Source organism: Callithrix jacchus, chromosome 4 (assembly GCF_049354715.1).
Source record: "Callithrix jacchus isolate 240 chromosome 4, calJac240_pri, whole genome shotgun sequence".
Classification (NCBI taxonomy): domain Eukaryota; kingdom Metazoa; phylum Chordata; class Mammalia; order Primates; family Cebidae; genus Callithrix; species Callithrix jacchus.
Window position 1 is genome coordinate 3,976,990 of NC_133505.1, and position 25,494 is coordinate 4,002,483.

Here is a 25,494-nt window from a genome sequence, read left to right on the forward strand (position 1 = left end):
GCAAGACTCCGTCTAGAGTATAGATTCCAGAGCTGAAAGAGGTCTTATGAAGAAAATCAGGGGCGGGGGCACTTGAGCACCAAGAGGATAGGAGTGGCCGCTCTCCTTAGCCTCCTCATGAGAGGATGAGGATGACTTTATAACAACCTTGTTGCTATTGACACATATAACTGTGACCTTCACTTCAAGGTGGCCCGAGATTGGAGTAGTGAAGTTGAGGGCTTTGCATACCTGTGGTCAGGAGCCCGAGCCAGCTAAGGGGTCAGAAGGGGCTGTGTTGCTCTGAGATGAAGACCAATGAGGAAATCTCCAGGAAGCACCTTCCATCTACAGAGCCTGACCCCTACGTGGTCCATATCAGCTGGTCCCTGGATTCCTACAGCACCCAGCTAGGGGAAGTGCCTTTCTCCTCCGGCTGTGGAGGCACTGGGAAGAAGTCCGCCAATAGCCAGTTTGAAACTGTGGAGACAAGTTTGCAGAGAACGATGTGATTTGGACTTTTAATGTGGAAATGACGTGGAACTTTCCTTTACCAAGAATGGAAAAGTGGATGGGCATTGCCTTCCCAATCCAGAAGGAAGCCTTCGGGGGAGGTCAGGCGCTCCATCCTCATGTCCTGGTGAAGAGTTGCGCAGTGGAGTTTGACTTCGGATAGAGGGCAGAGCCCTACTGTTCTGTGCTCCTGTGGGTTACCTTCAGCCAGCACCCGCCTGTTGGGAACTGAACGTGAGCCCGGGAATCTCGTCCAGCGAGAGGGTCCCAAACCTGGAAGAGAGTGTGTGCAGAAAAAAAGGAGAAAGAAAAGAGCGGGGTCTGGAGGACTGGATGGGCTATGCCCAAGCAGCAATTTTATTTGTGCAGTAGGTTCCATTATATACTTTTCTACTTAATGTTGTTTACGTCAGATCAAAGCATTTCTCAAATAACAAAAGAAACAGAAAACAATTCTGGGGAACTAGTAAAAGGAAGAGCACAAGGTAAGTAAGTTACGCCCAGTAAGTAAGTTACACCCAGTAAATACTTAACAATTGTAAATACTGAAGTTAATATTTTATAACTAATGTAGCAAGGATCCAAAAATGAACACTATGAAGCAATAAACCATAAGGAGCCGAAAATGGACACAATGCCTCCCAGGTCCTCATATCCATAAAGTAATGTCTGTTAATTATTTTGAATAGCATAGTCCCTCTCTTGGTTCCTGCTTTCCCTCAGCTCGACTCCCCCAACCGGGGATCTGTGTCCGGGCTCAAGCTCACCGTATGGCAAGGCCCATCTCCTAGGGGCCTCACACGGGAGCGATCCCCACAGTTCTCCCTCACCCGCCCTTTAGTGAACACCTCGGGGCACAGTTGACCAAAGAGCAAGGCAGAATGTGAGATTCTGATGATGCTGGGCCTGCCTGCTGCTGGCAGACCACATGGGCCATCAAACACGCAGCCTCCAACCCTTCCAAGGAGTACAACATCCTGGGTACCAGTGCCATCATGGATAAGATGCAGGTGATGGGCCAGCAGCGGGACTCTGCTGGCAGCTGGGACGTCCTGACCCAGCAGGCCACCTGGTGCCTCAACCGGATCATCCAGATTGCTGCCCGCAAGAGATGCAACTATATCCTGCATAAGACAAACCCTTAAGAGACGAAAAATGAGACCATTTGAAGGCTTCCAGCACAAAGCTATTGTAATTTGTCCCACTGACCGGACCTAAAAGACCCAACAATAAAGCGAACCGACGAGGAAGGGAAGCACGTCCCAGATCATGCGGTCTTAGACATGAAAGCCAGCTTCACGTTGCCAGATGATGGGGACTTCCGCCATGAGCTTCTGTTCACTGAGCTGCAGCTACTGAGGCCGTACAAAGAGGAAGGCTGCAAGGCTGGGCCACCCTCTGAGAAGCGCTTTGACAACCGAGGTGGCGGAGGCTGCCAGCGCTATGACAACTGAGGACCCCCTGAAGGCAACCGTGGCAGCTTCCAGAACTGAGGGGCAGGCAGCATTGGAGGAGGCAACTACCGAGGAGGTTTCTAGAGCAGCGGAGATGGTGGCAATAGCCAGAACCCCTGGGGTAGCAACAACCGGGGTAACAACTCCAACAACAGAGGCAGCTACAACCAGGCTCCCCAGCAACAGCCGCCACCCCAGCAGCCACCGCAGCCCCCAGCTACAGCCCTGCTCGAAACCCGCAGGGGCCTGTACCTACAATAACAGGCATCCCTGGCTGAAGCGCCAATAGCAGCACAGTACCAGCACCCCCACCGTCAGCAGCCCTCCACAGCTGAGCTACGGCCACCTACAACCGGGGACGTTAGAGCCAGGGCTCCACAGCCCCACCCACCCCACCTCCACCGCCACCTGCCTACAGCTGTGGGAGCTACGGCGGTTACCACCCGGCCCTCTTACCCCCCCAACACCCCCACCGCACAGAGCCACCCCGGCCCAGCTGTGACCAGTAGCGGCAGTACCCCCAGCAGTGGAACCAGTGCTCTCAGAACCAGGGCCAGTGGCCGCCATTCTACGGGAACCCCTACAGGAGCTACTCCGGGAACACACAGGGTGGCACAAGCACACAGTAGCCAGGGTAACCCAGGGGCTCCCGGAGGCCTCTGCCGGCTTCCTCCACCAGCGCTGGCCATGGCCCCTCCTTGGGCTGGGGCCATCCCAGGGCTCCGTCTCTCCAGCCACTGCCTCCCTCTCAGGGCCAGGTATTTTTCTCTGGATTCGAACATGTAACAATGAGCATTAATTTCCTGTTTGTCCCCACCTCCGCAACCTTCCACCTCCTGCTCTTCCCATCTGCTTCCTTTTTGTCACACCACGCCCCCCACTCCTTGGTCGTACCTTGAGGCTACAGTGACTGAGGGGAGAAGCCCTTCCTGTTCACTCTCCCAACCCTGCTCCTGCCCTCACCTTCCCGGACCCTCAGGAAGTTCGTTGTAAATTCTCCCAGGAGCTGTTTTACTGTCTACTTTTCAGAAACGAATGAATGAATGAATGAATAACTTTTTTTAAAAAAGAGATGATGTTCTAAGTGGAGACAGAAGGGTCCAGCTAACCCTCTGCAGCGCCATGGATTTCCTTGGTAATTAGCATCGCTTGGTTCTAAGAGGGCTAAGGAAACCAGGAACAATAAACTCCGTGGGCAACTCCAAACAGGTTAAAGATGGTGGAGTAGGATGACGGGGAAAGGCACTTCAAGCGGTGCTTTCCTGGGTTGGAAAACAGTGCTCCAGGTGAGGCTCGAACTCACAACCTCGGCATCACTCGCACACATACCGCCATATAAGTACCGCGCGCTAACCGATTGCGCCACTGGAGCTCCCAGCTCCCACTTCCGGTCATTGGTTACACGGCCTCCACCGGAACCTCGGGCGTGTTCGCTCCGGTCGTCACAGCACGCGTTACCCGGGCGCGCGCCCTGAGTGCCGGGGCCGCCTCGGGCCCGACCGGGTTCAGCTGCGGACTCCACCACGGGAGCCACCGGTACGGAAAGCGCGGAGCCTACTTTGTTTGCGGAAACGGAAGCGCGTTCTTTCCGAGGGGACGTGGGAAAGGGCGGCCGCGCGCTCCGCCTCAGGCGTTCTCTGAGGCCGTCATGGCGGCCGGGCGGGCGTCGCTCTCGGCGTCGGAGCAGTTCCGCCGTCTGCGCGTGGAGCGCGGGGCCGGAATCCCTGAGAGGACCGCGGGCGCCGTCAGGCGGGACTGACCAAAGCGTCCCTTCCGCGGGCGCCCGTTCCCGCTTCACAAACGCGCTCGAAACCGAAGGACGCGGCTTCTGGGAGGAGCCGGCGCGGCAGCGCTTTCCGAGGCGAGAGTCTGAGGAGCGGCCCGGCCGCGGGGCCTGTTTCCTCCCTGGGACCGCGGAGCTGAACCTCTCTGGGCTGAAGCATCCGCAGCAGGCCCGGGACCGGGTCTCGGAGATGCCGGGGGTCTGCGCTGCGTTAAACTAGGTTTTTAGAGCGTGTAGACATTGGCCGGGCGCGGTGGCTCACGCCTGTAATCCCAGCACTTTGGGAGGCCGAGGCGGGTGGGTCACGAGGTCAAGAGATCGAGACCATCCTGGTCAACATGATGAAACCCCGTCTCTACTAAAAATACAAAAAATTAGCTGGGCACGGTGGCGCGTGCCTGTAATCCCAGCTACTCAGGAGGCTGAGGCAGGAGAATTGCCTGAACCCAGGAGGCGGAGGTTGCGGTGAGCCGGGATCGCGCCATTGCACCCCAGCCTGGGTAACAAGAGCGAAACTCCGTCTCAAAAAAATTAATTAATTAATTAATTAAATAAAAGTTACAAATCAAGTGACAACAGCAAAACAACAACCAAAAAAAACAAAAAAAATCACTTTGGAATTTAATATAATTTTCAGTTGGAAATTATATTAAAATATAAATCAATTAGACTGTAATATTCTTTGCTAAGAAAATTGACTAAATCTCAATTCAAGAACAAAGAAGTGTGCAAACACTGTTCATATTTGTGCTATGTTGCCAAATTTAGTTTTTGCCCCACCAAACTCCAAAAATATTTCACCATAGAAACAAAAACTCAGATTTTAAACATGAATAGCTATGGCCCAGACGAAAACCTAAAAAAATGACCTAAGAGTCCTGGCCGGGCGCGGTGGCTCAAGCCTGTAATCCCAGCACTTTGTGAGGCTGAGGCGGGTGGATCACGAGGTCAAGAGATCGAGACCATCCTGGTCAACATGGTGAAACCCCGTCTCTACTAAAAATACAAAAAATTAGCTGGGCATGGTGGCGCGTCCCTGTAATCCCAGCTACTCAGGAGGCTGAGGCAGGAGAATTGCCTGAACCCAGGAGGCGGAGGTTGCGGTGAGCCGAGATCGCGCCATTGCACTCCAGCCTGGGTAACAAGAGCGAAACTCCGTCTCAAAAAAAAGGAAATGGAGATAATGGTAATCTATGTCTTGTACCAGATCTTAGAGGAAAAGCTTTCAGTTTCTCCCTATTGATTATGATGTTAGTTGTGGAATATTCATAAATGGCCTTCATTGTGTTGAGGTAATTTTTTTCTATACCTATTTTGCTGAGAGTTTTTATCATGAGTGGATGTTGAACTTTGTCAAATGCTTTTTCTGCATCTATGATTATGTGGTTTTTATCTTTCACTCTGTTGATGTGATATATCACATTGATTTGGGTATTTTTTATTAATTTATTTATTTTTTGCATTTTAGGTTTTGGGGTACATGTGAAGAACCTGCAAGATAGTTGCATAGGTACACACGTGCCAGTGTGATTTGCTGCCTTCCTCCCCTTCATCTATATCTGGCATTTCTCCCCAGGCTATCTCTCCCCAACTCCCCACCCGCTGCTGTCCCTCCCCTATTTCCCCACAACAGACCCCAGTGTGTAGTGCTCCCCTCCCTGTGTACATGTGTTCTCATTGTTCATCACCCGCCTATGAGTGAGAATATACAGTATTTCATTTTCTGTTCTTGTGTCAGTTTGCTGAGAATGATGGTTTCCAGGTTCATCCATGTCCCTACAAAGGACACAAACTCATCGTTTTTGATGTCTGCATAATATTCCATGGTGTATATGTGCCACATTTTCCCAATCCAGTCTATCATCGATGGGCATTTGGGTTGATTCCAGGTCTTTGCTATTGTAAACAGTGCTACAATGACATTCGTGTGCATGTGTCCTTATAGTAGAACGATTTATAATCCTTTGGATATATACCCAGTAATGGGATTGCTGGGTCAAATGGAATTTCTATTTCTAGGTCCTTGAGGAATCGCCACACTGTCTTCCACAATGGTTGAACTAATTTACACTCCCACCAACAGTGTAAAAGTGTTCCTGTTTCTCCACATCCTCTCCAGCATCTGCTGTCTCCAGAATTTTTTGAGATGGAGACTCACTCTGTTGCCCAGGCTGGAATGCAGTGGCCCGATCTCAGCTCACTGCAAGCTCTGCCTCCCAGGTTCAAGCAATTCTCATGCCTCAGCCTTCCGAGTAGCTGAGATTATGGGTGTGTGCCACCATGCCCAGCTAATTTTTTTGGTACTTTTAGCAGATACGGGGTTTCACCATGTTGATCAGGCTGATCTTGAACTCCTGACCTAGGTGATATGCCCACCTCGGCCTCCCAAAATGCTAGGATTGGCTACAGGCCGAAGCCACCGCACCCAGCCCAGTGAGCATCTTCATGACCATTATTTTGAATTTTCACATGTGATAAATCATGTATGTGCATTTCATTACAGTCAATCTCTGGAGATTTGTCTTTTTCTTTTGTTTAGAACACCTTTTTATATGTCTTCACTTTTCTTGATTCTGTATTGGTTTCTTCATATTAAACAATCACCTCTCTCAGTCTTCACAGACTGGCCTAATATAAAAGAGCCTTACCAGTTAGTCCAGCCAGAGATCCTGCCTGGGTCCCCCTCAAATCTTTATGGTCATCTAGACCGTCATCTTTGTTCTTAGTGACCCCCAGGAGACTAGAATATGCCAAGTCCCATTAGTATCCTGAAATGGGCAAGACAGGAGCCAGTCCCTCATGTAGCAGCTGGTAAAGTTGGGATGCTAGATGTGTAGTCCAGTCCTTTCTCTCCTCAAGCAGAAGCTGTGAGCTGGAGTTTAGCATCCTTTGCTCAGCACTGAGCCAGGAAGGATAGCTGGGGCAAATGCCTGCACTCTCAAAGTACACACTTCTCAAACCACTGCTTTGCTCTCTGTCACCTCCAGGGGCTTAGCAAATGCTAGCAGATAACTCTGAGAGACAGGTACTTTAACTGCAGGCTTGTTTCTGTCTCCGGAATGAGCCCCAGAAAGGAGGTGCAGGAGGTGCCCACACACCTATTCAGGCTGGCGACAAAGCGAGACTCCATCTCAAGGAAAAAAAAATACACAAAAATCATCCCAATTTCCTAGAGCTTACACTTAGTAAACCTCAGCAGAGGTTTATAGCAACAGTCTGGCTCTTCAGCTTATGTTCATTTGCCCACTTATTTGGCAATTCCTTCCTCAGCATTATATGTCTCAACATGATTCTGGTAGAGTGCAAAGGATGTAGCATATCCCATTGATGTTTAACATATAACTGGTTTCCACTTATATCTTCCCAGATTATTCTGTGTTCTCTCTCAAGTGTGCTTCATTCTAGTACAGGAATACAGTATTCCTGCCTAGTCAGTATTCAAAATTAGAACTAAGGGCACAAGCTATAGTTTTAAGGGCATGCATGTCCCAAGAGGAACAGAGCCATGCTGGATTGAAGAGCATGGGGGTGACATTTTTAAGACACGGGGAGCAAGGTAGGATCTCACAGTTGGGGGATAGAGTTTACATACTTATCATATCACTAAATTCCCTGCCGATAGGGAGAGAGGCAGGAATGACAGGGTTCTACTGTTGAGGAGAAGGCTAGGATGGGCCTCCGTGTAAAAAGGCGCTGTTGAAAACAGAGTGTAAGCAAACAATGAAAGCTGAAGAACATTTCTGGCAGGCAGAGACAGAAAGAAGGTTAAGAGAAGGTAACCTGGGAACATAAGCAGTAGAAGTAAAAAAAAAAAGTCTGTGATTCCAGGGGAGAATTCAGGAGGGGGAATGTTGAGTCTACAGAACATCAGAAAACATTTTTACTCCTCTTGACGTCACCAAAGAACGTATTTGACATGTGGTATGGCTTTTTATTTTTCCTTGCTATTAATAAGATACTGAGACCCTGCTACATGTAAAGCACTGTGACCAATGTGGTGGGAAATTAAGAATTCATGCTGATTGTCCTCTCGGGACTTTTAATCTAGATGGAGAGACAAGATATATGCCCAGGAAAAGCTCAGTAGCAATGCAAGGCTGTGTATGGTTGTGTTCAAGTAAGTGATTCAAATAAGAGGGTCAAAGAGAAAGATCTCAGTTCTTGCTCGGGAGGGACACATGGTCAGTCTGTGGCCCCAAGAGGATCTGGTTGGGGTATGAGAAGGAGGGAAAGTCCTGGAAACTAAGTAGGAGTCAAGACAAGGAGACTGGCGTTGGTGGGTGATTAAGAATGGAAGAAATCCCAGAGGGACTGAGAAAATCTAATTCATTTGACTCCTTTTATTTTTTTTACCCAGTGCTTGTTTGTGTGAAGCCTGGGATAATGAGACTCTGTGACATTCTAATCCTCACCTGCACTCTCACTGGTTCTGCCCTTCCGTGGTTGGCCTTCCACCTCTTGACCTGAGTGAAGACAGAATCTCAGGCAGTTCCCTAGTCTGCTCAGTGCTCCCTTTGTAATCTGCAGTGGTGAGGTCACATGCTGGATTCTTCTATCAAAATCAAGTAAGTTCTTTTCTTGAAAGGGAGGGTCCAGCTCCAATCCAGTCCCTTCCAGAAATTGTCAGCATCTTTTTCTGCCCTAGTATACCTGAAGGAAACATTCCTACTGTTAGTAGAGGCTCATTTCAAAGCATGTCACATCCAGGGGCGCTCTAGGGATACCAGCTCAGGTAGACTCATTATTCTAGATATTTTCACAGCATTCTTCTGCCTCTACTCCTAAGCTTCCCCTGAGCTGCCCTTCGTTCCTGCCTTAAAGCCCCTACACCCCATCTTTTAGCCTCTGGGCACTCAGACTCAGGAGGGAGGTCTAGAGAGCTGTTAGCCTTTCTTCTCTCTCCTTCCCTAATTCAGACTACATATTTGGTTGAATTTTCATGATTAGTGCCCTTCTTCTCTCTTTCCTGAGCTTCATACTCCTGACCTTCCCTAATTTCTTTCATGATACCTGGAAATGCACCTTATGTGTGCAATCACCTTTATCCTTATCAGTAAGGAAAAGGAGGAAGGGGGTTCCATCAATAGTCCTGGTTCTGGGCAGGGTGGCATTTCATTAGACATAGTCTCTTGGAAACTGCTCAGGGACAGCTAAGGAAAAGGAGGATCCAGTGGGGGTCGGGGGGCGGGCAGGAAAAAAAAAAAGAAACTAGAGTAGGAGGAGCTAAAATGACGACTTAAGGTTCTGGGAAGTACCCTTAGGCAGTAGACTAAGCTAACTAGGTGATGGGTCATCACCTTTTTTCCGAGTAACAGTTATCTGTGTGTGCCTTGCATTACTGCTGCACTCTGCATACTTTGAAAGTAAATAAGTTGCAAAAGAAAGTGAAAGTCACATTGGTCCACCTGTCTTTCATCCTTTTATGCAGTGCCACACTATTTCTGTCATCTGGTAAGTGTTCTTGGGGCTTTTAGAGTGGAAGTTGGGGTGGGTCCTGAATCTGTGACCATCATATCTATCAATTGCAACAGTTTTCCTTGAGCACGGTTAGTTTCTAGGCATGTATCTGATACAATGGCTTCTCATTTGCTCATCACAGCTCTTCTTACCCTACGTTAGAATTCTGCCTTCATAGGAGGCAAATAATCGATTTCTCTTACAAATTCTGGTAGAACCACACCTGGGAGGTGAGCGGATTTGTGAAATAAATTGTAGTCGGGCAAGGACTGGGAGAAAGAAATGGGACCAATAGAGTAGCCTGCACTTGAGTTTTTATTTTTTACTTTTTATTTTTTTTCCTGATCTCCTACCACCAGTATAAGCTGTACTTTAGGCTCCTAAACAACATTCTCATTTGTTAAACCTGTTTGGAAATGTAATTTTTAAATAACTATCAAGTGTTGTAGACATTTTTATGTTCTGTGTCATCATTCTTCCTTCAGGAATTCTCTGCTTCTTCCGCTGTCTTCCTTGTTGGCTTCGATGTGCACTACTGCAACCAATCCAAGTTTAACCCGTGCAAACACCAGTAACCAAAGTGAAGCCAATAGCAGACAGAGAGGAAACTGGGTGAGATGACTACGCTGACCTTGGCAGTGGTGACGAGGCTAACTTCTGAAAGTTCCCGTCTAGCCTGTCGTTCGAGACTTCATAGCCACACACACACTGTTGTTTAACTACTAGGTAAGACTGAAGAAAGTTGGCCTTTTATAATCATTGTTCAAATATGGATTAGGAGTCTGGGAACCTGGGTTTTCACAGGAGGGAAGAAACAGTTGGGTGTGTGAAAGTGAATGAATCTTTGGCTCTTGGAGACTGATAATGAAAAACTTTGTCCTCACCTTGAAGACTCCCTAGGCCCATCCCACCCAAACTCACTGTTATTTGTGGTCTCTGGCAGGATTTTCTAATAGTAACAAAGCCTTTTCTTCACCTATGAGGCCTGAGTTGTGATAAAAACTCTCTGTCCTCTGGGAGTTTCACGACTGGGATCTTTTCACTTCTGCATTATTTAGGATTCTTTTAGTTATAGGAAACAAAACCTTATCCAAACCACCTTAAGCAACAACAAAAGAATGAATTTATGGGAAAGATGGAAGAGTAGCTCATCATCTCAGAGGAAGTTCTGATGGGATCAGGTTACTCAAGAAACCTTGGGGACTAGCACCTGGAACTCGTGTCTCTCAGAATACTCCTCACCTCTCACCTCCACTTGTCTTGGAGGCTTCATTCTTTCAGTCAGAGAAAATGTCAAGTGACATGGCTCTGGCAGTCCTGCAGAAAGGGAACGGTGGATCTCTCTCGTAACTTCAGTGGATGAAATGTAAGATGTCTCATGGTCACCCTTGGCGCATTTCTCAATCTTACGGTCAGACGCATGAGTCTGATGCCAGAAGAGAGGTAGAGGGGGATGGTGGGAGGAGACATAGGCAATAACCTCTGCAAGAAGCACTGTTAGAACAGGAAATGGCAGTGCCCCGAGTACTGTGTCTTTCTCTTTTGGTGGAGTTTTTCATCCTTCTGCTGTCTGACCTCATGAGAGGATATTTATGAGGATGGGCAAAAATTCTTTATATCAATGACATGGAGATAGAGCATGTGGAAGTCCTAGGAGTCAGATTCAACACTTTTTAGCAGAAAACTGAAGTCAGAATTATTAAGGTAAAATTCTGTCATTCCTACTAGTTGAAACAAAAATTAGAGACATATATTTCAAATTACAAACTGAGGACGGCATTTTAGGTTTGTTAGGAATTAGAGAAGTGAATGTTGGGACTGAATTACAAATCTCAATGGAACCTGAAGAAGCAATACAATTAGGCCTAAATGCTTACAAACTGGGTGAAACATATGTAAACTGATGACTACATATTTTTGTTTTGTTTTGTTTTGAGACAGGGTCTTGCTCCGTCCCCCGGGCTAGATAGAGCACGGTGGCATGATCATGGCTCACTACAGCCTCAACTTCCGGGGCTCAGGCAATCTTCCTGCCTCAGCCTCCTGAGTAGCTGGGATCACAGGTGCATTCCACCACATCTGGCTAATTATTATTATTTGTAGAGACAGATTGCCCAGGCTCCTCTCAAACTCCTAGGCTCAAACAATCCTCTGGCCTCATTCTCCCAAAATGCTGGATTCTGGTGCAAGCTGCATCCCGGGCTGCCCAAGGTTTCAAAGACCTAAGAGGGAACGGTGAGGGATGAAGAAAAGCACAGAGACAGACATACAGAAAGCTGGGCCAGGCAGTCCAGGAAAGTGAGGATGTCAGTCTCTCTGGCCCCGACCTGCCTCCAGTACTTTATTTTATATGTTTACAAAGCACATGGCAGAGGGAGGGTGCAGTTTCTTAGAATAGCCTGTGGTTGTGATTCTCATACTTCAGTTAACACACTTCAGCTAACAACTATCTTGCAGCAAGGTCAGTGAGAGCTGCTTATCTTTTTCTAGGCCTCTCTGCTCTTCTCCAAGACATACACGTTCTCCTATTACGGTTTCACTTCTCTGGAGTTCACCCAAAGTTCACAGCAGCCTTGCTGCTGATCCCTCCAGAGTGGGTGGGCTACTCTGGCTCTCTACACGGGATTACATACATGAGCCACTGCACTCAGCATGATGACTACATTTTTAAAGGAAAACAGAGTACTGGGCTGTTCATCTTCTGACAGAGCAGATTAAAAATTATTATTTGGGGAATTTTTTTTAGACCAGCCTGGGTAACACAGTGAGACCCTGTCTGTATTATATCTTTAAGAGAAAAAAATTTACCCCACAGAGATGCTAAAGACCCAGGAAAAAAAAGGCCTTTGTGTACAGAAAGTGTGATAATTGCTTGATAATATGAGGATGCCACAGGTATTAGTCATATATAGTGTGTAACTAACAGGCTTGAGAAGTGACAGAGAAGCCAACTAAAACTGTAGAAACTTCTATACAATTAGGAAAAAAACAAGAGAGATTGGACTATGTTAAGGCCAATAACAACACTGGTATTATTGCAGTTTCAGAAAATTGATATATTCCTTTTCAAACCATTTTTACTGTTCAGCAAGGGTTAATGGAATTTCCTTATCCATAAATGTTAGTATGATCCTAAATTTCCCTTGCTCATTACTTCCTGTGGATCACCAAGGCTCGTCTTTTCCACCTCACCCAGGTCTCTGTTTCCTTTCCTGAGCCCTCCCCACACCTGGCTGGCTGGACAAAGCCTTCATCATTAGTGTCCATACTCAGGGGGCCTCTGCCTGTGGCTTCCCCTGACTTCTGCCTACCTTGCAGTGCAGCCAGACTCAATCTTCCTAAAATGCTGAGCTGAGGATGCTCTTAAGTCTATTTTGCTTTCTTCTTGCCTGTAGAATAAAGCCCTTATCTTGAATATGATGTTTATAAGCTGGCACCAACCCATCTTTTAAAATGTTTAAATATTTTTATTGTGACACATGCCATATATGCCAAAAAGTATAAAAATGTATATATAAAGTTTGAAGCATAAGAAACAAACCACCAGATCTAGGAAAAATATATATTGACAGTATATTAGAAGCCACTTGCATGTCCCTTCTACCTGCCTTTATTTTTTATTTTTATTTTTACGTATTTATTTTTTGAGATGGAATTTCACTCTTGTTGCCCAGGCTGGAGTGCAATGGCATGATCTTGGCTCACTGCAACCTCTGACTCCTGGATTCAAGTGATTCTCCTGCCTCAGCCTTCCGAGTAGCTGGGATTACAGGCATGGGCCACCACACCCGGGTAATTTTGTATTTTTAGTATAGACAGGTTTCTCCATGTTGGTCAGAGTGGTCTCAAACTCCCAATCTCAGGTGATCCACCTGCCTCAGCCTCCCAAAGTGCTAGGATTACAGGAGTGAGCCACAGCACCCAGCTTCTACCTACCTTTACAGCTACTTTTTCCTGCTCTTGTATCCCTCTTCCCATGGCCAATTCACACTGTAGTTCTACCACACAGAACTGCTTTCCACAAAGGCCAGGCAAACTTCCAGTCTTTGCACTTCCTGAGCTTTCTGGCTCATCATTCCCTTCTTCACGAGGTCAATTCTATTTCCCCTTTAAAATTCAGCTCAGACTGGGCATGTTAACTCATGCCTGTGATCTGAACACTTTGGGAGCATGAGGCAGAAGGATTGCTTGAGTCCAGGAGTTTGAGACCTGGGCAACACAGTGAAACCCTGTGTGTATTATATATTTAAGAGAAAAAAAGATTCAGCTCAAATGTGATGTTGATATGGGTTGGCTCTGTATCCCCACCCAAATTCACCTTGAATTGTAATAGTCCCACATGTGGTAAGAAGGAACTGGGTGGGAGTTAATTGAATCTTGGGGGTAGGTTTTTCCCATGCTGTTCTCATGATTGTGAATAAGTCTGATGAGATCTGATGGTTTTATAAAGGCAGGTTCCCTGTACATGCTCTCTTGTCTGCCGCCATGTAAGACATCCCTTTGCTCTTCCTTTGTCTTCCACCATGATTGTGAGGCCTCTCCAGCTATGTGGAACTCTGAGTACATTAAACCTCTTTCCTTTATAAATTACCCAGTCTTGGGTATGTCTTTATTAGTAGCATAAGAATGGACTGATACAGATGTCATGGAGAACTTGCCCTGACTTCCCCTCCAGCATTGATTGATCTGCTTATATGCTGCTAGAGCATTTTCTTCTTGTTTCTGGGATAACAATGCTCCTGTTTTTTTTAGGTTTTTTGTTGGTTTGTTTGTCTGAAAGAGAGTCTTGCTCTGTCACCCAGGCTGTAGTACAGTGGCGCGACTCACTGCAACCTCCACCTTCCAAGTTCAGGTGATTGTCCTGCCTCAGCCTCCCGAATAGCTGGGACTACTGGTGTGTGCCACCATGCCCAGCTTATCTTTGTTGGCCAGGACAGTCTCGATCTCTTGACCTCTTATGGGTGACATGCACCTGTAATACCAGCTACTCGGGAGGCTGAGGCAGGAGAATTGCTTGAACCTAGGAGGTGGAGGTTGCAATGAGCCAAGATCACGCCCAAGCACTCCAGCCTGGGCGACACAGCGAGACTCCATCTCAATAAGTAATAATTGGTAACTCACTACAACAACAAAACAACAGTGATTAATAAATATGAACTCACAGCTAAATAGTTTGGTCAAGACCTGGAATATGTTCATAAAAAATATCTCAATTCACTTTATTGACTTATTTTCCTTCCAAATACTTTGTTCCCTATCCCCTTGACCTTTTTGGTTTGTTTGTTTTGTTTGATTTGAGACAGTGACCTGCTCTGTTTCCCAGGCTGGAGTGCAATGATATGATCACAGCTCACAGCAGCTTAGACCTGCTGGGTTTAAGCAACCCTCCCACCTCAGCCACTCTCCCACCTCAGCCACTCTCCCACCACAGCTGAGAGCACAGGCTCATGCCATCATGCACAAATAAGTTTTACTTTTAAATTTTTTTATAGAAATGAGGTCTCTCTATGTTGACCTCAAACTGGTCTCAAACTTCTGAGCTCAAGCAATCCTCTGGCCTCAGCCTCCCAGAAAAATAAACTTGCTTTAAATCCCCACACTAAGATCTTCAGATTGAGGAAGGAAAGTTCCACCAATTTCCCCCAATCAATCAACGGATAAGGTTGTTGCATTCAACTTCAAAACTTAGACCTAATTTCTCCTCCCATGTACCATGTACTGGTTTACAGAATGCTATTTCTACATGTAGAGAAACAGTGGTTCCTTGGAATCTCCCATGTAATCCCACATGAGATTACATTTTGAAAGAACCTCATACTCATGACACATGGGTCAATGCCATCTGGCAACCATTCAGTGGCTGAATCCTCAGATAGGCACTCAGTGTCCCCAGAGCCCAGGGGTATGCCATGCATCCCCACATAAAGATTTGTTGAATGAACGAAGGGGTCAAACTCCATTGCCCTGCCCTATTAAAGGTGTATGCTTCTCTGCTTATACCAGTATGGCAATACCCTGACCTTCCTTATTATCTTTGCACTCAACTCTGTGCCCTATTGGAACGGTACTGAAATGCAAATTCAGCTACAGTCTATCCTAAATTCATTTAGCAGCAGACTTCGCTTACAGTGCTTAAATATTTTTTCTTGACATTTAAAGCCTTTCATGAGGAAAGCTGGCCTGTCTTCCAGCTTTACTCCTGGAATTCCATCCTGTGCCGACTCTCAGAAAACAAAATCATTGTTAATTCACTTTCAAAACTGTTGTTTTATTCTTCTGAGACTTTGCAAATACCTTTGAGTAAGGCAGCTGGGTAGCTTCTCATTTTTAAATGTAACTGCAGATACTGCCATGAGTGGAGATGGAAAGAAAGGGGAAGGTGAAGGATGACAGACTGTAAAAACTCATGCTTTCTCATTCTTGTCTGGTTTGGTAATCAGTGCCTAGAAAGGAGTCAAAGAAGGTTTTCTTTATACATCTTCTAAATAACACAAAAACTAGCTCCCTGTTAAAGCCTTAGAATTAGTTTCTTGGATTGAAAATAAAAAGCAATAGATTTGAGACTGTCATATTCAGATTCCCACAGATGCTGTAGCCAGAGTGCAGCGCACTGACCACTATATGATCATGGCAGGCCACTGGGAAAACCTGATGACTTCTATTTATCACAAATTTGTCATGCCAGTTCCCTTTTCATCAAACCAGTAAGAGCTCAAAAGGGCATATTGTAAAATCTTCATGGGTAGATTAATCTTTCTTTTTTTCACCTATGGCCAATTGTCTTGTTCATTCCAGAAAACCAGAGAGGCCCACGGCTTGCCATCTTATCTTGGTTTAAGAATTCTTGGAAAGTCAGGTCATAAGTATGAGGCTCTTTCAAAATTTACACACTAAAATATTTCTATGCCATCACTGCTCTTTCTGTTCTGTGTATCATCTTCATTTCTCAGCTATATCCATTTTTATTTCTTCACTTTAATATGGCCTTGCATCTTAGCCACCTTTCTCTCATACATTTCCGGGTTTTTTGCTATTCACTCATATAGCATGGTTATGTGACTAATATATGAAGTTCATTAACAGGGATTGAAATTTAAGTTGTTATCAGCTTAAAATAGCCAGTTATTATTGTGAACTGAACGCAAGCCCGGGAATCTCGTCCAGCGAGAGGGTCCCAAACCTGGAAGAGAGCATGCACGGAAAAAAAAGGAGACAGAGAGAAACGGGGTCTGGAGGACTGATTAGGCAGCACCCGAACAGCAGTGCCAAACAGCAACTTTATTTGTGCAGTAGGTTCCATTATATAGTTTTCTTTTTAACATCATTACCTCAATGCAGATCATTTACTCAAACAATAAAAGGAACAGAAAATTCCTAAGGGATGATTCTGAGGAACTGTCAAAGGGAACAAATACTGATTTAAAGGATCAAGGGGGAAATAGGTGATGCTAATTATCAATGTTGTCAGAACAATCAGTAACTTGGATAACAATCTTTACTTAACTAGAAGACACAAGCTCGGTAGTAAATCATGCATCATCAAAAGACAAGGACCGCAGGGGAGGTTGCCAGGCTGAAACAATGCCTGGTAAACAAAGTCATAAAGCAGGTTTAATCAGGAGCCTGAAAGGGGGACACAATGCCTTGTGAGACCAGTCGGCATTCACCTAGCCGTTATCTCATCGGCCAAGAAAGCTGAAAATAGTGTCCTGCTTAATCATTCTCAATTTCCTCTTTCATTCTCTTCTTAATTTCTTCTCACTCATAGCTCGACAGCCTCCAGCCAGGGAAAATGTATAAGGAATCAAGCTCACCTAATGGCGGAGGCCAAGTTGTTAGCCTCTTTCAGGGGCGATCCCCACAAGTTATAACTATAAAATGTTTTAGGTAAACCTCACAGTAACCACAAGACAAAAAACCTATAGTAAATCCACAAAGGCTAAAGAGAAAGAAATAAAAGCATACTACTACATAAAATATCAAATCACCAATCAAAACAGCAAGAGAGGAAGAAAGAAAGAAAAAACCTACAAAACAACCAGAAAATATTTAACAAAATGTCAATGGTAAGTCTTTAACTGTCAATAATTGCCTTCATGTAAGTGGATTAAATTCTTCAACAAAAAGACATAGAATGGCTAACTGGATTTTTAAAACTATATCTGAAAAAAGACCCAACTATATGCTGCCTACGAGAAATTCACCTCACCTTTAAGAACACACAAACTAAAAGTGAAAAGATGGGAAAAGACGTTCTGTGCCAACGGAAACCAAAAGAGAGCAGATACACTTAGAGTAGGCTGTAAGTCAAAAACTATAGAAAGAGACAAAGGGGTTTTTATATTATGATAAAAGGGCCAATTCATCAACAAGATATAACAATTATAAATTTATATGCACCCATCATTGGAGCACCTAAATATAGAAAGCAAATATTCATAGATCTAAAGAAAGAGATAGACTGCAATAGAATAATATGAGGGAACTTCAGTACCCCACTTTCAACAATGAGCAGATCATCCAGACACAAAATCAATAGAAAATATTGAACTTGATGTATACTCTAGACCAAATAAACCTAACAGACATAGACAGTATTGCACCCAACAGCAGTAGAATGCCACTTCTATTTAACATGATACTGGAAGTCCTAGACAGAATACACATTCTGATCGAGTGCACATGAAACATTTTCCAGGATAGGCCATAAATAAGGCCACAAAACAAGTCTTAACAAATTTGAGAAGACTGAAATCATATCAAGTATCCTGTCTGACCATGCTGCCATGAAAAAAGAAATCAACAACAGAAGGAAGTTTTGAAAATTCACAACTATGTGGAAATTAAACAACATGCTCCTGAACAACCAATGGGTCAAAAAAGAAATCAAAAGGAACATTTAAAAAATATTTTGGAACAAATGCAAATGGAAATACAATATGCTAAAATTTACAGGATAGAACAAAAGCAGTTCTAAGACAGAAGTTTATAGCAATAAATGCCTACATCAAGAAAGATGAAAGATCACAAATAGACAACTTAGCATTACACCTCAAGCACTGGAAAAACAATCAACTAAGCTAGTTACAAAGTTAGTAGGAAGACATAAATAATAAAGATCAGGAACAAATAGAAGATAGAAAAAATAGAAGAGATCAACCAAACTAACAGTTGTTTTTTTAAAAAAGATAAACAAAATTGACAAACCTTTAACTAGACTGATTAAGAAAAGTATGCAAAGACTCAAAATCAGAAACGAAAGAGGAGACATTACAACTGATACCACAGAAATACAAAGGATTACTTAAAAACTATTATGAACAAGTACATGCAAACAAATTGGATAACCTAAAAACTGGATAAATTCCTAGACATATGCAACCTCCTCCTGGGCCTAGACTTCCAAGTCAACTTTGACTCACTGTCCTCCTTCAAACACCACATTCAATGGTTTGCCAACTACTGAACAATATTCTTGCACATATCTTTTGAATCTATCAATTCCTTTCTACTCGTTCAGTACATATTCACTGAAGAGACATATGCAACCTGCAGGATTGAATCAGGAACCGGAACAGACCAACATCAAGTAAGGAGATTAAATCAGTGATAAGTCTACCAGCAGAGAAAAGCCCTGGACATAACAACTTCACTGCTGAATTTGATGAAACATGTAAAGAAGCAATACCAGTTCTTCTCTATCTCTTTCAAAAAACCGAAGTAGAGGAAATACTCCCAAACACATTCACAGGAATGGCCAGCATTACCAGGAACCCACCGCTCAACAAGACCAATATAAAATTTAAAAAAAAAATACAAACCAATATCCCTGATAAACATATATGCAAATATACTCAGTACAATACTAGCAAATTGAATTCAACAGCACATTTTAAAAAACCGTTTACCATGATCAAGTGGGATTTATCACAGGGATACAAAGATGGTTCAACTTACACACATCTATAAATGTGTGATAAACCATATTAACAGAATGAAAGACAAAAACCATCTCATCTCAATAAATGCAGAGAAAGCATTTGACAAAATTTAACATTCCTTCATGATTAAAAACTCTCAAAAAATAGGTATAGCATCAACAGATGAGTGGATAAAGAAAATATTACAACTGCACAGTGAAATACTATTCAATCTTTAAAAACAGAAATCCTGTCCTTTTCGAGGTGGATGAACCTGGAAGGCATTATGTTAAGTGAAATAAGCCAGGGGCAGAAAGACAAACACTGCATGATCTCACTTACATGTGGGATCTAAAAAAGTCAAACTCATAAAATCAGAGAGTAGAATGGTAGTTGTCAGGGGCTGGGGGAAGAGATGGGAGGTGGGAATGGAATTAGAAAGGTGTTTGTCAAAGGACACAAAATTTCAGTTAAACAGGAGGAATAAGTTCAGATCTTCTGTATTGTATGGTGACTACAGTTAATAATGTATGCTTGATAATTGATAAGAGAATACATTTAAGTGTTCTCACCACACAAATAAGTAATAGTTATGCTAATTAGCTCGAGTTAACCATTTCACAATGTGTGCATATATCAAAACATCATGTTGTACATAATAAATATATACCATTTTTATTTTTCAACTAAAAAAACATTGTAAAAACAAGTGTTTGATGCTCATCTCAAACTATGAAAAGCCTGCGATGCAAAGGGTTTCTGTGGTGTAGCAGTTACCATGGTGCCTAACACGGGGAAGGTCGTCTGTTTGAAACCCAGTGGAAACAACAGATTTCTTTCGTCTCCCAGAATCCGACCGGGAGTGGCCTCCTCTTCCTGGGAGTCCAGAGCTGCCAGGAACAAGTGAAAATCTTGCCTGTATTTTTTAAAAAAAGATCATCGTCCTGGGATAGCTGTGCCAAATTAGCAGGCTGCTCTGGGCGGGCGCTCCCCAGCTGGGACGTGCTCTCTTCTCTCCCTCAAAATCTGGAACGTGAAATCTTACAGCACCAGATTTCCAGTGTGCACTTTCTCCTGGTTACATTTTTTTCCCTCTCCCTCTCAGAGGCATAGACATCGCGCTCTTGCTCTTTAAGTCGAGTCCCTTAACAATGGAGATATTTCTTATGTTCTGAGCCGCCAAAAATGGTGGGTAATCGTGGCACATCTACTCCGGAATAAAAGAAAGGACAGAGAGTCTTGGGGCAGGTGAGGAATTAGCTCAAGTGGTAGACTGCTCGCTTAGCACGTAAGAGGAGGTGAGATCGATGCTCACCTTCTCCAGGTTGTTCTTTACAGACATGGGGTCACAGCTGACTAATAGTCTGAGGGTCTCCATAGTGTAGAGATGATCTCACTTGCCTAACATGAGATGAGGCCTGCAGATATAAAACAGATGTTACATAATTATAAAGTGTCTATTCACCAAAGGGATGCAACTGTCCTAAATAAGTCTGTTTCTGGCCACAGAGCTTCAAAACTTATAAACAAAATGGATAAAACAGAAAGAAAATAGAAAAATCCAATTATAGTTGTAGATGTTAACACTCCTCTCAGTAATTAATAGATTCAGTAGAAAACAAATCAGCAAACAGAGAACTGAATGACACCATCCACCAAAGGATCTAATAGACTTTATAAAGCAAAATCATGATTTATGTAGAAAGAAGTGCCAAAAATTCAAAGAAAAGTAAGATCATATTATGACTAGGAAATCATCAATGGTCAGAGTAGAGAAAAGTGACATTATTGAAACTGATATTTCTGAAACAGTTACTGAAATAAATGACAGGAAGACTGACAGTGGTGAATCTGTAAGTGACTCTTTTCTTGTCCATTTTTATCCTGCTTTTTCTTGAGGTCTGGGCTGGCCAGATTTCTGTTGAACTTCCTGGGCCTATTACAGTGTTTAGCACAGAGCGTCTCTTCAGTGAATAGCTACTGAATGAGTAGAAAGGAATTGATAGATTCAAAAGACACGTGCAAGAATATTGTTCAGTAGTTGGCAAACCACTGAATGTGGTGTTTGAAGGAGGACAGTGAGTCAAAGTTGACTTGGAAGTCTAGACCCAGGAGGAGGTTGAGAATTAGATATTTGGTGTATGAATGAATAAACTACTGTGGAGAGAAACAGGCAGAGAGATCATGAGCAGGAACAGAGAAAAGACTCACATTTTGGAATCTAAAAAAATTTTTTTTCTCAGTTCAGGCTTTGCCACCTAGCAGCTCTGGCACCTTATAAACAATAATTATCTGAGCCTCCACTACATGCAGAAAGTGCACACTAGATGGCTGGGCGAGGTGGCTCACACTTGTAATCCCAGCAGTTTGGGAGGCCGAGGCAGGTGGATCAGAAGGCCAGGCGTTCAAGACCAGCCTGGCCAACTTGGTGAAACCCTGTCCCTACTAAAAATACAAAAAATTAGCCAGCTGTGGTGGCGTGCACCTGTAATCCCAGCTACTTAGGAGGCTGAGGCAGGAGAGTCACTGGAACCTGGGAGGCAGAGATTGCAGTGAGCTGAGATCACACCACCGCACTCCAACCGGGGGTGACAGTACAAGACTCTGTCTCAGAGAAAAAAAAAAAGCAAAGAAAGTGCACATTGGGATACATCATTTTGTCAGTGAAATTCAACTGGACTATGTAAATGCAATAAATCTCATAAATAGCACACAAGAAAAAAGGCGGTTACTATTATAAGTGTTTTGTGTCTTTTGTAGATGCAATGTCTCCAGTCATGAAGATGCAAGTGGAGATGTAAAAGGAAGACAGTAGTATGGTCAAGAGACATGTTTGATGACTATTTCTTCATTCATTTATTCAGTTCATCAGTGAACTATCATATACTGAGAATCTCCTGTCTCTTTTCAACAAAGGAGGCCGTGGAAGGGGTAAGAGTGACTAAGGTCTCTGAGGAAAGGAAAAGCCGTATCATTGGGCCGCAAGAGGGAAAAAGCAGCAAAAGACAGGTACAATTATTTTGGTAATGCAGAACCCAGATGGTGCTTTGAATACTGGAAAGGTGTAGACTTCTCTGGTCTTGGGTGTGAATCTTCCTAGTGCAGCATTGATTGATAGGGAGTAATTTCCAAGTGGGATTGATTGTGGTTTTTGAAAGCTGAAACCACAAAGCAGATGGGAAATAAACTTCGGTAAGGTGGGTGTTGGCTAGGATTAAGCTGGAGCCTTCTTGGCGCAGCCAGCAGCGTGTCAGTCTCATAATGTGAAGATCCTGGGTTAGAACTTCAGAGAGGGTACTGCTTTTGCCATAGAAGTTAGATACACTAAATATCAGATCAGAACATAAATGCTGTCAGATAAGGATTTGAAGACTGACTCAGTATTTCAGAAAATGGAAACATTATTTAAGTTGTTTTTTCGACTTTCCGGTGGTTTGAGTAAAATGAATGGTGAAAACAGAAGAGTAAATTGAGGAGATTATATCAGAAACTACATGCCATGTCATGTAATTTGTCTTTCTAGCTGACAGAGGAAGCAGGGGAAATTTCTCTTTCAATTTCCTGTTCTCAGGGTCACCCAACAGTAATTATTGGGTGAGTGGGTGAAGTAGTTTATTCTTTTAATCATCCAACAAATATTTCTTGAACACATATCTTGTTAAGAGGCTGTTTTGGGTTAAGAGTGAATACACCTCAAAGATTCCTACCTTTGTGAAACTAAATCCCAGCTGGGAGGAGTGGGGAGAAATAGGAAACAAACAAAAATATGTAAGAAGTGGTGTGACGATGTCTTCTGTGACAGAATCACTAGGCAGTAAAGGGTTTGGGAATGTGCAAGTGGCACATTCACCTTTCAGGAGAACAATCGGGGACTTTGTCACCTTGACAACTTTAGCCTCGCCCTCTGCTAGTCATCTTGCTGGGACCCGTGTGCCCATGTTTTTCTAACACTGTCATAAAAGTACTTTTAACCTATAAAGGCAACTGGGGGTTATGAGAGCTTTTTGCACAGAAGGCTAATTGGCTTCGTTGAAAAACTGATGATACAAGAGGACTGACTGGGGTGGTAAATCCCTCACATGTTTCTTCAAACGAAAAATGAGGACTGTGGGATTCTCTGGCTGGATCTCAACACCTAGAGATGGGTGCGGGCAATAGGAACTCCTCAGTAAGTATTAGCTACTGCCTTGGTTGCCTTCTCCCTGTGGAAAGCCGGCCTCTCACACTGATTTGTATCATAGGCATTAATGAGGGCTTGACTGTAACAATATCTGATAAGAGATTTTGGTGCAGTTCTGTTGTCATGACTGATTTGCTCATTTGGTAGGTGGCATCCAACTTCTTCTGAACATAAAAATAAAATAAAATAGATTATGGAGGAATAGAATATACATACATAGTAAGGTATTAGTAAGGTATTATTATAAAGTATGGATTCGGATAAAATAATCTAATTAAGAATTTGTGCATGATTATTTTAAAATTCTTTTGAATCTTTTTTTTCTTTTTACCTGTTTTTCAAGTCTCCAGTTTTTGTCATCCTCCCAGCAGGTCAGAGGGATAACTAATGGTCAGAAGAAATCATCCAGCAACCACCATAGCACTATCTCCTGCCTGCAGATGCCTCTTTTCATTCAGCCTCTATGGGAAGTAGCAGCACCATCCAGTTCTCAGAGAGCAAGGTCTAGACTAACTCAGCTAACCCCATGTGCTAAGCTGACCTAACCCCACTTACCCCAGTGGATTTACAGATTGAGGTTAGAACCCAGCAGAGTTCTCTTCCTGCAAAGAATAGGCTTCCCTCTAAGGTTTCACACTGATACCGGATGAGGAAAGAGCCCTAAACGGCTTGAAAAACTGGATGCTCTTTGGGCAAAGCAGGAAGCCCTGCTATGGAAGAGCATAATTTGAGTATAAATCAGGGTCTCAGTACAAAGAGCGTGCTCAGGAGGTCACGGTGGTTAAGCAGAGAATCTGAGCAGAATATCCCTGGTGATGAGAAACTATCTTGTTGAGAGAAGAATCACAGTAATTGAGGACTTAGAATAAAGGCTAAAAATGATTCAAAGAGAATGCAAAAAGAATCAGGCACAAATCCTTTACTACATTCTGTTGTATGAATCTCACCTTACTCTGTGTTTGTATTCTGTTCCTCCACAATCTTTGTTTTTATTTTATTTTTATGTTCGCAGAGATGTGTTGGTGCCAACTAAATGAGCAAAACAGCAGTGACTAAAAAAAACACCACTGTACGAGAAGAACAAAACTAAACTAAAACTGCACTGAAGATGTTTCTCATCAGCTCTCGAGAGCAGGTTCCGTAACGGTGAACGATATTCCACATACAAGGACTTTCTCAGCACCATGCATTGGCAATTGAACTGGATGTTTACTATTTGTTATATAAGTTGGTCGATATGGCTTCCAGCTTCCCTCAGTATCATTATCCAAATTTTGTAGATGATAATGAAGGTCAAAGGAGTTATACCATTTTCCTCAAATCATGTAGCTTTAAATAGGAAAACCAGATATGAAAAGCAGATTTCTTTTTAAGTTAAAAAACAAAAACACAAGCTCTTGTTTTACCCTAGCACATAGTCTCCCCGTCTGTTTTCTCCACACCAGGGCATTCATGTAACATTCATTCACATAACAAATACAGATCAAGGCTGGGCATGGTGGCTCACGCCTATAATCCCAGTACTTTGGGAGGCCGAGGCAGGTGGATCACAAGGTCAAGAGATCGAGACCATCCTGGTCAGCATGGTGAAACCCTGTCTCTACTAAAAATACAGAAAAAATAAGCTGGGCATGGTGGCGCGTGCCTGTAATTCCAGCTACTCGGGAGGCTGAGGCAGGAGAATTGCTTGAACCCAGAAGGCAGAGGTTGCGGTGAGCTGAGATCGCGTCATTGCACTCCAGCCTGGGTAACAAGAGCGAAAACTCCGTCTAAAAAAAAAAAAATACAGATCAGTGAGTGGATTCATTCATCAGATATAAATTCAGAATCTCTTTTGTGTCTTCCACAGTAGGCTCCAGACTTCCCAGTGTCCTTGTCTCCTCTCCGTCAAATCTCACTACCCAATGTCTTGACAAATACTGTAGATCCTTCCTGCACAACATCTCCAGAATTATTTTCTTCCTTTTCACTTCACCTCTGTCTTCATCCACGCTACCGTGTTTCTGGAGGATGCAGTCTGCACTCTGAAGTGTGATGGACACTGGCGCTGGCTGGAGAAAGACTCCTGCCATCCACCTCAGGAGCCGACACAATAAACGTGGATAAACCTCAATCCTTTAATGTCTGTATGACTTCTTTCCCTTTCTCTCCAATTCCTTTTTCTCAGGTTCAAGCTCTGACAGTCAAAACTAAACACCTTTCTCTAAC

At 43.8% G+C, this 25,494-nt stretch overlaps 1 long non-coding RNA gene, 1 other non-coding gene and 1 pseudogene across 5 annotated transcripts; 2 read left to right on the forward strand and 1 right to left on the reverse strand.

The window, feature by feature from the left end:
• Positions 1-1,356: 1,356 nt before the first annotated feature.
• On the forward strand, positions 1,357-2,867 carry LOC144581982 (heterogeneous nuclear ribonucleoprotein U-like protein 1 pseudogene; annotated as a pseudogene).
• Positions 2,868-3,224: 357 nt separating this feature from the next.
• Positions 3,225-3,318, reverse strand: TRNAI-UAU (transfer RNA isoleucine (anticodon UAU)). Its single transcript has 2 exons — positions 3,281-3,318; positions 3,225-3,260 (listed from the first exon to the last, which is right to left on the reverse strand). It is a non-coding gene; the product is annotated as a tRNA-Ile (tRNA).
• A 706-nt stretch (positions 3,319-4,024) lies between these two features.
• Positions 4,025-25,399, forward strand: LOC103792208 (uncharacterized). Of its 4 annotated transcripts, XR_008481001.2 has the most exons (6): positions 4,025-4,229; positions 5,198-5,239; positions 8,087-8,294; positions 9,672-9,912; positions 21,867-22,115; positions 24,299-25,399. It is a non-coding gene; the product is annotated as an uncharacterized LOC103792208 (long non-coding RNA). The 4 variants fall into 4 exon arrangements; XR_008480999.2 differs by lacking the exon at positions 8,087-8,294; XR_008481000.2 differs by lacking the exons at positions 4,025-4,229; positions 5,198-5,239 and adding an exon at positions 5,248-7,846.
• Positions 25,400-25,494: the final 95 nt, after the last annotated feature.